We start from the raw sequence: 12,475 nt of genomic DNA, 5'->3' as shown, positions 1-12,475 counted from the left end.
GAAAGAACAATGGCCCTAATACTGATCCCTGTGGCATCCCACTAATTACATGACCCCACTCAGATTTCGAGCTATTTATTACAACTCTTTGTCGCCTGTCACTAACCCATGACCCTATCCAGCCTAACACCTTCCCATCTATCCCGTGTGCCCTAACCTTTCACAGGAACCTTTGATGAGGCACCTTGTCAAATGCTTTACTAAAGTCCAGATGTAAGATATCATAACTATCACCATTATCTACTGCCTCGTACACTTTATTGTAAAAACTTAACAAGTTTGTCAGGCAAGACTTCCCCTTCGCAAAGCCATGCTGTGACTGATTTATTAAGCTATGTTTGTCTAAATGTTCCCTAATGTTCCTCGTTATTATTGACTCTAATATTTTACCTACAATTGAAGTTAAGCTAACAGGTCTATAGTTAGACACTAAAGTTTTATCTCCTTTCTTAAAGATGAGTACTACATTAGCCTGCCTCCACACAGATGAGGGGACCTGAGGAGGTATTTTGCTGATTTTCCTTGGAATGACTACTGCTTCCGTGTCAGGAACCCGTCTTTGTGTGCTGAGCGCATAAGAGAGATGATAGTGTCTGGCATGGAGGCGTACATTCCTCTCTCATTTTCTCGTCCTAAACCTTCTAAACCTTGTTTTAACACAGCTTGTTCTCTTGCTATACATGATAGAGAGGTGGCCCACAAAATGTACTTAAGCCTTCCATCATCAGAATCTCTTGCACTTTATATTTCTGCCCGGAACCATGCCAAGTCTGTTCTCCAACTAGCCAAAAACTCATTCATTAACAGAAAGTGTCAAAACCTTTCAAGATCTAACTCCCCTAGTGACTTCTGGCATCTAGCCAAAAATATCTCCAATAACTTTGCTACTTCTTCTTTCCTTCCTCTGTTTCAACCAGATGGCACCACTGCTATCACATCTATTTCTAAAGCTAAACTATTCGCTCAAACCTTTGCAAAAACCTTCGGAAGGCTTATGGACCTGATGGGGTCTTTCCTATTGTTCTCCGAAACTGTGCCTCCGTGCTTGCACCTTGCCTAGTCAAACTCTTTTCGCTCTGTCTGTCAACATCTACCTTTCCTTTTTGCTGGAAGTTTGCCTGCATTTAACCTGTTCCTAAAAAAGGGTGACCGTTCTAATCCCTCAAACTACCGTCCTATTGCTTTAATTTCCTGCCTATCTGAAGTTTTTGAATCTATCCTGAACAGGAGAGATTCTTAAATATCTATCACTTCACAACCTTCTTTCTGATCACCAGTATGGGTTCCGTCACGGCCGCTGTACTGGTGATCTTCTGGCTTTCCTTACTGATTCTTGCTTATCTTCCTTTAGAGATTTTGGTGAACTTTTGCTGTTGCCTTGGACATATCAAAAGCTTTTGATAGAGTCTGGCACAAAGCTTTGATTTCCAAACTACCCTCCTACGGCTTCTTTCCTTCTCTCTGTAACTTCATCTCAAGTTTCTCAGGGTTCTATCCTGTCACCCACTCTCTTCTTATTATTCATTAATGATCTTCAAAACCAAACTTCTTGTCCTATCCACTCCTACGCTGATGATACCACCCTGCACTTTTCCACGTCTTTTCATAGACGTCCAACCCTTCAGGAGGTAAACATTTCAGTTTTTCTCACCCCCCCCAGCTGCTAATTCTGTACAAGGGCCATACCCGTCATGTATGGAGTATGCTTCACATGACTGGGAGGGTTCCATTCATACTGCTCTTCTAGACATGGTGGAATGAAAAGCTTTTCGTTTCATCAACTCCTGTCCTCTAACTGATTGTCTTCAGCCTCTCTCTCACCGCCACAATGTTGCATCTCTAGCTGTCTTGTACCGCTATTTTCATGCTAACTGCTCTTCTGATCTTGCTAACTGCATGCCTCCCCTCCTCCCGCGGCCTCGCTGCACGAAACTTTCTTCTTTTTCTCACCCCTATTCTCTCCACCTATCTAACGCAAGAGTTAACCAATACTCTCAATCATTGTTCCCTTTCTCTGGTAAACTCTGGAACTCCCTGCCTGCTTCTGTGTTTCCACCTTCCTATGACTTGAATTCCTTCAAGAGGGAGGCTTCAAGACAGTTATTTATCAGTTTTTGACCACCGCTTTGACCGTTTTTTGGGACTGGCATTTCAGTGGGCTTTTTTTTTTGGGGGGGGGTGGGGATTTTTGTTGCCCTTGGCCAGTGTCCTTCCTACATAAAAAAGAAAATTAAAATAAATAAATAAAAAAAATCATCTGGTCCTGGTGTCTTTTTTAGCCTATCTATCTCCTGTTCCACTATCTCCCTAGTTATGGAAATATCTGTCAGCTTCTCATTCTCATCTGCTCTAAACACCTGTTCGCTATCTGGCATATCCTGCATGTTTTCCTGGGTGAAGACAGTTAAAAAATACTCATTCAGAAGTTTACTTATCTTCTCCCCAGAACTAACCAGCTCCCCATCTGGTGCCTTTAATGGACCTATAGTATCCTTATTCTTCGTTCTGTATATCTGATAAAATCCAATGGGGTCCGTCTTCGTCTAGCTGGCTACCTTTAATTCATAATTGCCCTTAGCTTTCCTCGTTAACTTCTTGACTGTTCTAATTCATTATATTGTGACCTTAAAACTTTTTCACCTGCCCTTAATCTCTTATATATACTTCTCTTGCTGCCTTAACTTAGCAGTCATCCATTTAGGGTCATTTTTTTTGTGATCTTATTGACCTATACGGTATATTTGCTAACAGACCTGTATGAACTTTATCTACGAAATATTTATACAGTTCATCTACATTTACCTCACCTAATCCCGTCATCTCGGCCCCTACCATCCTCTCCACTCCCTCATCTACTCGCCTCTACCTCACCTTTCTCATTTCAGCATGACTTGACATCCCAACATACTCACACCTATCTCCCCCTTCCTCTTTCCTCCGCCCCTTCCGGACACATCTTCCCTCCTCTTGTTATACACCCTCACGCCTCACCTCATCTCTCTCATCCTGCTTTATCTCTCTGAACTCCGTCTCTGACCTCTTTCCTCCGCCCCTTCCGGACACATCTTCCCTCCTCTTGTTCTACACCCTCACGCCTCACCTCATCTCTCTCATACTGCTTTATCTCTCTGAACTCCGTCCCTGCCCGTTGCCAGTCCACTCCTTGGAGGTACCTTTTTAATTCCTCAAAATCTGTTCTCCTAAAGTCAGGTATTTTACTAGTGTTTTTGCTTCTAAAAGTTTCTTCCCATTCTAAGTTGTACCTAATTTCCCTATTTTCACTGTTACCTAGCTGTCCTCCAACTTCTACCTGCGTGATTGCTTCCTTCCTGTTAGTAAGAATTAAATCTAGAATATTATTCCCCCTTGTGGGTTCTACGACTACCCGTTTAAAAAAGAATTACCCTGAATTACCTTAAGAAATTTCTCTGCTTGCATGTTACCCACCATTAGACTCCAGTCGATATTCCTAAAATTAAAATCTTCCACCACACATACCTGACTGTACCTGCCTGCTCTATTTGATTCCTGCCACAGTGAGGTGTTAATTTCCTTTGTACTGGTCGGTGGTCTGTAAACTACCCCTAGTACTACTGGCTGCGATCCTTCCTTAATATTTACCCATATCGACTCTGCTTTGTTATCTGTTTTAATTCTCCTGTTAATACAACAGTGTAATGTGTCCCTAACGTATAACGCGACGCCTCCTCCTCTCCTGTTTTCCCTATCTTTATAGAAGATTGTAGAATCATCTATCTTAACCTCTGGATTAAATACTTTTCCTGACATATCTTACCAAGTTTCAGTTAAAGCAATGATATCAAATTTCTCTTCACATTCTATTCCTCTAAGCAAGTCTATTTTATTCAGGATACTTCTACAGTTTGTGTAGTAAACACTTAAGTTATTTCTCACCTTCCCTGAGCTAGCTACCTTTCTAGATTTAACTAATTTGCCCCTTGCCTTCTTCTAACAACCCCTTCTTCCCTCCCTACTAACGAAAAAAGCGCTGGAGTGCAGTTACCTCCCGCTCGAGTGTTTCGGCCAAAACACGAACACCCTGGCGTGACAAATGCACTCCATCCCTGGCGTACAAGGTGTCCCTACCATAGAAGAGATCCCAGTTGTTGATGAACGTCCATCCATCTTACAATGATTCGCTAGCCTGCGATTCACTGTAATAGCCCTGGACAGCCACTCAGCACCAACTCCCCTCCTCGGCAAGACTCCACATACCACGGGGATCCCTCCCTTGTCACTAATCCTATCCAACTTGTCTCTAATCCTGTCCAATGTCCCTAATCCTGTCCAATGTCCCTAATCCTGTCCAAACAGACGTGGAACGCACGTGTTTAGTGAGCAGTGTTCGGGTTTTTGCCGGAACACTCGAACAGGAGGTAACTGTTCTCCAGCGCTTTTTTCATCAGTCAAGAGGAAGGAAAGGGTTGTGAGGACGAAGTAAAGGACAAACTAGTTAAATCTAGAAAGGTAACTAGCTCAGAGAAAGCGAGGAATAACTTAAGTTTACTACACTAATTGTAGAAGTATTCTGAATAAAAAAGACTTGCCAAGAGGAATGGCGTGTGTAGAGAACCTTGATAATATTGCTTTAACAGAAACTTGGTTAGATATGCCAAGAAAAGTATTTAATCCAGAGGTTATACACTATTCTATAAAGACAGGGAAAACAAGAAAGGAGGTGTCGCACTGTACGTTAGGGCACACATTACAATGTTGTATTAACAGTAGAAATAAAACAGATACCAAAACAGAGTCGATAAGGACAGATATTAAGGAAGAATCACAGTCAGTAGTACTGGGATTAGTATACAGGCCACCGAACAGTACAAAGGAAATTAACACCTCACTATGGCATGAAATAAATAGAGTAGGCAGGTACAGTCAGGTATGGGTTAGGGGATTTAAATTTTAGGATATCGACTGGAGCCTGATGGTGAGTAACAGTGAAGCAAAGAAAATTCTTAAGGTAATTCAGGATATATATTTTTTAATAATCTTAGAACACACAAGGGTGAATAATATCCTATATTTAATTCTAACTAACAGGGAGGAAGCAGTTACCCAGGTAGAGGTTGGAGGACAGCTAGGTAACTGGGACCATTGTGAAATTAGGTAAATTGAAATGGGAGGAAACTTTTAGAAGCAAAAACACTATAAAAAAAAAAAAAAGCATCGTAAAATACCTGACTTTAGGAAACCAGATTTTGAGGGATTAAAAAGGTACCTCCAAGGAGTTGATTGCCAATGGACGCAGAGGGAGGTAAGATTCAAGACGGAGTTGAGAGAGATAAGGCAGGGTAAGGGAGGTGAGGGGAGATGTGAGGGTGAAGGGCAGAAGGTTGGGAAAAGTGCCCGGAAGGATTGAAGGAGTGAGAGAGGGGGAGATATGTGTATGTTGGAAAGTCAGGTCATTATTCATGACCTGATTCATGAGTCAGGTCAGGTCAATGAGAAAATTAGGGGAAGTAAATGTAGGTGAGATGTATAAATATTTCGTTGATAAATTACATACAGGACAGTTGGCAAATATCCCTTATAGAGCAATAAGATCACAGAAGAATGACCCTAAATGGATGACTGTTAGATCAAAATACTACATAGGGCGGAAGAAAAGTATATATAAGAGATTAAAGGCAGGAGAAGAAGTTTTAAGGCCAATATATAATGAATTAGTTAGAACAGTCAGGAGGCTGACGACGAAAGCTGAAAACAATTATGAATTAAAGGCAGCCAGCCAGGCGAAGACGGACCCCAAGGGATTTTATTAGGAAAATAGGAAGAAGAACAGAGAAACAATAAGTCCATTAAAAGCAGTAGATGAGGATCTGGTTAGTTCTGGGGAAGAGATTAGTAAAATTCTGAACATGCAGGAAATGCCAAATAGTGAGCAACTGTTTAGAGCAGAAGATAATGAAAAGCTCAGAATTACCATAACTAAGGAGATAGTGGAACAGGAGATACATAGGTTGAAAAAGTTGAAGATACTACGACCAGATGAAATATATCCCAGAGTACTTCAGGAATGCAAAGAAGTTATTAGTGAACCATTAGTGTCTGTCTTTAGGAAATCACTTGAGTCAGGTAAGATACCGGTAATGTGGAAACAGGCGAATGTAGTACCCATCTTTAAGAAAGAGATAAAACGTTAACGTCTAATTATAGACGTGTCAGTTTAATTTATGTTGTAGGTAAAATAATGGAGTCCGTAATAGCGAAGAACATTAGGGAACATTTAGACAAACATAGCTTGATAAATCACGAAGGGGAAGCCTTGCCTGACGAACTTAAGTTTTTACAGTAAGACTTACAAGGCGGCAGATAATGGTGATAGTTATGACATCCTATATCTGGACTTTAGTAAAGCGTTTGATAAGGTACCCCATCGGAAGCTATTGGGAAAGATTAGGGTGCATGGGATAGATGGAAAGGTGTTAGACTGGATAATGTGGCTAAGCGACAGGCGACAGAGAAATGTAATAAGCGACTCCAAATCCCAGTGGGATCAAATAATTAGTGTGGTGCCAGAGGGATTAGTATTAGAGCTATTGTTGTTTTTAATATATATATCAGTGACTTGGAAAGTTAACGCGAGGAGAGAATGAATTGCATGCTACTGCCCCTCGCCTGCTTATTCGCCTCAGGCAACACTCAGAGCTACCTCGCCCCACCGCGCCAGTTACCCTTGAGCTTTAATGCTTCCCTATAGTGGAAGATCGACGGTGTATATTTGGGAAGGTTAGTCGACTGGAATTGTATGTTAAATTGAGTAACGCCCTCATGAATTTTCAGCTCCTTTTTATTTTATAACTGAAAATATCGAACATGGAAATACAATAAAATGTTGAATCATAATGGCAGTGAACACTTCTTGCCATTCTGAAATACCCACCAGGAACACAGCGTTCCTTCCAGTGTCCAGGACAGCCACCTCCTTCCTTTCCATTAATTGAGGAGTAACGAACACCTCTCCGACATATATGGAGGGTTCCTCTCATACCACTCTTTTAGACAGGGTGGAATCAAAAGCTTTTCTTCTTATCAATTCTTCTCCTCTAACTGACCGTCTTCAGCCTCTTTCTCATTGCTGCAATGTTGCATCTTTTGCTATTTCCTATCGCTACTTTAATGGCAACTGCTTTTCTGATCTTGCTAACTGCATTTTTCCCTTCCTCCTGCGACCTCGCTGCGCAAGACTTTCTTCTTTCTTTCAACCCTATTCTGTCCACCTCTCTAATGTAAGAGTTAACCAGAAATCTCAATCATTCATCCCTTTCTCTGGTAAATTTTGGAACTCCCTGCCTGTTTCTGTATTTCCACCTTCATATAACTTGAACTTTTTTCAAGATACTTATCCTGTATTTTTTATTAACGCTTTCGACTGTTTGGGGACCAGCGCCTCAGTGGGCTTTTTTTTTCTTACTGCAATTTTTGTTGCCCTTGGCCGGTGCCCCTCTTATATATATATATATATATATAAAAAAAAAAAATGCCTTATCGCCGCGTCCCTGCCAGGTGGTGTGGGCGACGGGCAGGACCTGATTCGTGTGTTGGATTTTGGAGGTGGCAGGGAGGGAACTGGGTGATGTTTGTGGCGAGGGTGGCGTATTTGGATGTTGGAGGAACATGTGTGGGTGACTGGATGTGAGAGAGAGAGAGAGAGAGAGAGAGAGAGAGAGAGAGCGAGAGAGAGAGAGAGAGAGAGAGAGAGAGAGAGAGAGAGAGAATAATCATGATCATTCATGTTAGCAGAATGCTCCAGTTTGCGGTCTTCTCATTTCTCTCTCTCTCTCTCTCTCTCTCTCTCTCTCTCTCTCTCTCTCTCTCTCTCTCTCTCTGTCTCTGAATATAGAACATTATATATAAAATTCAATAGAATATTTATTTGGAAGCTCAGACTTTACAAAAAAAAAAAAAATACGGAACATAGCTCTCGCACAGTATCGTAAGTATACAGTTTGACAAAGAGAATGCCATCGTGTGTGAGTGTATGTGCTTTCTAACGCGAGAAGAAATATATAAAGTCATGTTTGTTTTTTAGCCATAAAGCGACATTCCATTATTGTGTCAGGTTTGTTATTTTATCGAGGATTTTTGTTTGAGAGAGAGAGAGAGAGAGAGAGAGAGAGAGAGAGAGAGAGAGAGAGAGAGAGAGAGAGAGAGAGAGAGAGAGAGAGAGAGAGAGAGAGAGAGAGAGAGAGAGAGAGAATAAACTTTTCTTTTTTTGTGTTTTCGAGGACAGACGCAGTAATGGCAGGGCGTGTCAGGTTGGGCACGACAGGCGAGGCAGTGACTGTTGAGTGCAGACCTTTTGAGGAGAGTGAAGTTGTATGGGCGCGTCTGAGGGAAGGAGGAGCACTGAAGAAGCTGCCGCCACTTTTCTCCTTTGTGGGGAATAAAAGAAAATAAGTTTAACGAAGATTAAAGAAAATACAATTTGAAAAAGATTCTCAGCCGGCACCACCACCACTACCTCCACCTCCTTTGTCTTCGCCGCAGCTGCCGCCGCCAACACCAAAACTACTCCCTTCATTCTTGTTCATCCTCCTCTTCCTCTTCCTCCTCCTCCTCCTCTTCCTTTTCCATAACTAGCTTTCTTTTTTCCTAACCTTACCATCATTACCATAATGCCTTCCATCCACACCCTGTCCTGCCTCTCTGGGCCTCCGCTCATCCCTTACCTCCCCCTCTTCACGGGCTTACTCCTCCAACTCGCGGCCCCAGTCATGCCCTAAAGCACCTCTTGCCTGGAGCTCCTCCACGGCCTTCCGCTGGAGGGAACACGCAGTTTGTGGAGGACAAGGCAGAGTCGAGCGGTGGCAGGGCTGAACGTGACGTGGCCGGATAGGAAAGTGGTGGCGATGGACGGTGACTTGATCCTCGGCGGCTTGATGATGGTGCATGAGCGACAAAACGATATGGTGTGCGGCCCCATTATGCCGCAGGGTGGTGTGCAGGCCGTCGAGGCGATGCTTTACACCCTGGACTTCATCAGTGACCAGGTGGACTTCATCCCCGGCGTGAGGCTCGGCGCTCACATCCTGGACGACTGCGACAAGGACACGTACGGTTCGAGCAGGCCATCGATTTCATTAAAGGTCAGCCCAGTGTCCGTTTTCTCTTTTCTTGCTTCGGGTGCCAGTTCTTATTCTTTCTCTTTGCGTGAACCCTTGTCTTTAACTCTTTCCCCGAGTTTGAATTTTCTCTCATTCTTCCTCCAGTATGTTCATGGGGACAAAATCCTCCATGATTTATATTTTCTTTATTTTTTGCGTCTGGTGCGTTCCTGCAATTCATTATATATCCTGACTTGTGCGTCCTGCATGCGTCTACATTCCTCGCCTGACGCATCTCGCTTCTCCCTTTTCCCAGTGTGTGTTTCAGGAGGCCATTTTCCCCCGCCGCTGCCCTTCCCTCACCCTGCCTGCCACCCACCACTGCCCTTCCCTCACCCTGCCTGCCACCCGCAGCTGCCCTTTCCTCATCATGCCTGCCCACCCGCCGCTCGTCAAGCTCTCATCGCCGTTGTCTCAGGTCTTACTTAAAAACCACCTCACGTTTCGACACGAAATGGAGGAAGGATACACGCATGGAGGGTGACTGGCGGGGAGACGTTCCTGAGTTTGATGTAGTGCGTGAGGGAAGGAGGGAGATGAGAGAGAGAGAGAGAGAGAGAGAGAGAGAGAGAGAGAGAGAGAGAGAGAGAGCCTGCACCAGCGGTCTCTCCGTCTCCCCTCGTCTCGCCTCGTCAGTGCGGCAGAGGCACCAGTCATTAGTTGTGTTTTCTCTGCTGGTGAAGTGAGTTTCCTGGTTAATCTTGCCAAGTCGCTAGCTTCTCACTCAGTGCTGACTAGGTGTGGACTAGTTGCCGCTTTAGGCTAGATGAGGCAATCCTTTGTTTTGATGGGAACTGGGAGAAAAGGCGTCTCTCTCTCTCTCTCTCTCTCTCTCTCTCTCTCTCTCTCTCTCTCTCTCTCTCTCTCTCTCTCTCTCTCTCTCTCTCTCTCTCTCTCTCTCTCTCTCTCTCTCTCTCTCTCTCTCTCTCTCTCTCTCTCTCTCTCTCTCTCTCTCTCTCTCTCTCTCTCTCTCTCTCTCTCTCTCGCAGGCAGGAAGGCAGCGGTGCGTGCACTGAAAGTCACGGCGGCACGAGTTACGGTGTCCACGTGAAGCAGGAGGGAGAGGACAGGAATCGGATACGGCTGTGTTCTTTGTGACTGTTTGGTGATCGTGACTGTTTGTCTGTCTTCATGGTCTGTATTGCATGACACTTTGGAAAGACGACAAATGGTGATCGTGTGTGAACGTTTCTTATAACAATAATTATTGTTCTTATGAGAAACAGGCTCAGAAATAATAATGATGAAGATAGAAAAAAAAAATGTAAACTGAAGCTGCGAAATTAAAACATTTTTTTCTGCAAACAGAGCATGGCGTAAGCTGAATTCCTGTTCAAATTAATGTATTTAGGTTCTTACGACATGGAATCTTTATTTGGTGTGCCTGGCATGTCTGTGTAGCGTGAAGATGACGATACAGGAAATGAAACATGAAATATAAAAAAATGCTATGTATCCTAAAAAAAAAGAGAGACTATCATGGTATACACAACATTAAGTATTATTACCATTCCATATTTCTATTACGTCTCGCACACGTTCACTCCGCCACGATCCTGAACACCAGAGCGGTGTATGCCCACTGCAGTTATGATGAGGAACTGTTGAACGAGACGAAATATAAAGCAATTTGTTATCATTCCACATTTCTATTACGTCTCGCGCACGTTCACTCCACGACCATGAACACTCTCGTGGTGCATATCAGCTGCAGCTCCAATGATAGGTTAGGGGGAAGCTTTGTTTATGTATTAGAGATTCTGGCCAAGGGCAACGGAATTGATAGGGAAAAAGTTCACTGAAGGTGACAGTCACTAAAGAAAAACATAAAGAAAACAGTTCATTGTGCATTGTTAATATTCGCATTGTGCTTTTTTTTTTTATGGAGAAGTGGCGCCGGCCAAGGGCAAAACAAAATCCAATAAAAAAAAAAAAAAAGCCCACAGACATGCCGGTCCCCGAATAGGATCCGAAGCGGTAGTCAGAAACTGAAGTCTTGAAACCTCCCTCTTGAAGAAGTTCAAGTCTTAGGAAGGTGGAAATATACAAGCAGGCAGGAAATTCCAGAGTTTACCAGAGAAAAGGATGAATGATTAAAAATACTGGTTAACTCTTGCATTACAAAGGTGAACAAAATAAGGCTGAGAGAAGAAGCAACGAGGCATCTGGAGGAGAAGAGGTATGCAGTTAGCAAGATCAGTAGAGCAGGTGACATCAAAATAGCGGTAGAAGATAGCAAGAGATGGAACATTACCTGCGTGAACTGTTTACTTCTTGAAGGGGTTGGACGTCTACGAAAAAAATGTGGAAAATTGAAGGGTGGTATCATCAGCGCAGGAGTGGATAGGACAAGAAGTTTGGTTTAGAAGATCATTGATGATAAGAGAGTGGGGTGACAGGACAGAACCCAGAGGAACACCATTGTTAGAAGATTTAGGAGAAGAACAGTGACCGTCTACCACAGTAGCAATAGAACGGTCAAAAAAGAAACTTGAGATAAAGTTACAGAGAGAAGGATAAAAGCCGTAGTGAGGTAGTTTGGAAGGAAATCAAAGCTTTGTGCCAGACTCTATCAAAATCTTTTTGATATGTCTAAGGCAACAAAAAAAATTTTACCAAAGTCTGTAAAAAATCTCAGTAAGAAAAAAACAGAAAAAAAAAACAGTAGAACGGCCTTCACAGAACCCATATTAGCGATCAAGTAAAAGGTTGTGAAGTGATGAATGTTTAACATCCTTTTGAAGATAGATTAAAAAAAAAAAAAAACTTTGGGAATTTAAAGCAACAGGACGGTAGATTGAGGGATTAGAACGGGTCACCCTTTTTAGGAACAGGTTGAATGTAGGTAAACTTTCAGCAAGAAGAAGAGGTTGATGTTGACAGAGTTGAGAGAGTTTGACAAAGCAAGGTACAAGCACGGAGGCGCAATTTCGGAGAATAATAGGAGGGGCCCTATCAGGTCCATAAGCCTTCTAGGATTTAGGCCAACGAGGGGTATGGAAAACATCACTGCGAAGAATTTTAATAGGTAGCATGAAGTAGTCAGAGGGTGGAGAAGAGGATGGAAAAAGCCTTGAATCGTCCAAGGTAGAGTTTTTAGCAAAGGTTTGAGCAAAGAGTTCAGCTTTAGAGATAGATGTGATAGCAGTGGCACCATCTGGTTGAAGTAAAGGAAATGAAAGAATAGATAGCAAAGTTATTGGAAATGTTTTTGGCTAGTGCCAGAAGTCACGAGAGGAGTTAGATCTTGAAAGATTTTGACACTTTCTATTAATGAAGGAGGTTTTGGCTAGTTGGAGAAGATATTTGGCATGGTTCTGGGCAGAAATATAAAGGACATG

Source organism: Scylla paramamosain, chromosome 29 (assembly GCF_035594125.1).
Source record: "Scylla paramamosain isolate STU-SP2022 chromosome 29, ASM3559412v1, whole genome shotgun sequence".
Taxonomy (NCBI): domain Eukaryota; kingdom Metazoa; phylum Arthropoda; class Malacostraca; order Decapoda; family Portunidae; genus Scylla; species Scylla paramamosain.
This window is presented reverse-complemented; position numbering follows the sequence as displayed.